Source organism: Perognathus longimembris, chromosome 1 (assembly GCF_023159225.1).
Source record: "Perognathus longimembris pacificus isolate PPM17 chromosome 1, ASM2315922v1, whole genome shotgun sequence".
NCBI lineage: Eukaryota > Metazoa > Chordata > Mammalia > Rodentia > Heteromyidae > Perognathus > Perognathus longimembris.
The window spans coordinates 68,947,818-68,949,067 of NC_063161.1; positions in this window are offsets into that span (position 1 = coordinate 68,947,818).

Below are 1,250 nucleotides of genomic sequence, written 5' to 3' on the forward strand. Positions count from 1 at the left end.
CCATTCAAACTATATCTCCAGTGCCCCACCCTTTTTTTGTTTTACTTTTTCTAAAAGTATTCTGTGTTCTCTGCCCAGAGCTAGTTTCATACTGCAATATTCCTACTTACACCTCACTCACATAGAGCTGGGATTACAGGTGTAAGCCACTGTGCAAGGCCTTAGGTTCTTTCTTAATGAGACTGTGTGCCCTCCCTGCCAGTCCTGGAGGCAGGATCTCCCCCAGCTCTGCAGCTGTCTTTGTTCATGGGTCGGGGGTGGGGGGGTGGGGTGGGGGGTGGGCTCACAGTGGTGGCCAGTATGAAGGGTGAATGGAAGTCAAGACTGAGCTCAGGACAACCAGAACCCAGGTGGGAATTGGGGAGCTGCCAACCTAGCAGCTGTTTGAGACTCAAGTTGTGGCATGTATTGGCATTTTGGAGCCCAGAAGTGTTGGGGTTGGGGAGGGGTGAGTGGAGGGGTCCCACACTGCCTACCTAGCAGCTGGCCACAATCCAGGATTGCTTGGGGTCTCTCGCCCTATCTCAAGGCTTGTCCCTAGATGACCCTATGCCCCTTCAGCACCTGGGGAGGGGGGTTCCAGGGGATCAGAGGCCCCAGCCCTACTCCGGGACTTGAGGACAGGCCTGTGACTGGCCAGGGTGGCTGGGTCCCCTCATCTGTCCTGGGCTCCTATCCTGCGGGGCCCCGCGGAGCTGCCCACCCACCAGTGGGGCCCAGGTCACCCAATGGCCATGGACCCACCAGTCCTGGAGCACCGACTCCCCAACTCCAGCAAACCAACCAGAACTTGATCTTCTGAGAAACCCCCTTCCTCCCCCACTGTCAACATGGGGACTAGGTTTCTTAAATGATCCAAATTTGCCTTTTTTGGGGTGTGGGGGTGGAGGGTGGTCATGAATTTGAACTCAGGGCCTGGACACAGTCCCTGAGTTCTTTTGCTCCAAGCAAGCACTCTACCACTTGGAGCCACAGCTCCCCTTCCGGTTTTCTGGTGGTTCATTGGAGATGACTCTCATGGACTTCCCTGCCCCGGCTGGCTTTGAACTGTGATCCTCAGCTCTCAGCCTCCTGAGAAGCTGGGATTACAGGTGGAGCCATGGCATCGGGCCTGTTCCCCCTGCCCCCTTGGACTCTTCAAAGTACTAATGAGATTGATGCCATGTCCTAAAAGGAAAGGGCAGGGTTTATTTTAGAGCAATTGTTTCTTTGCCACCAGAACTAGATCAATAAAGACTCCCTGGCCAATG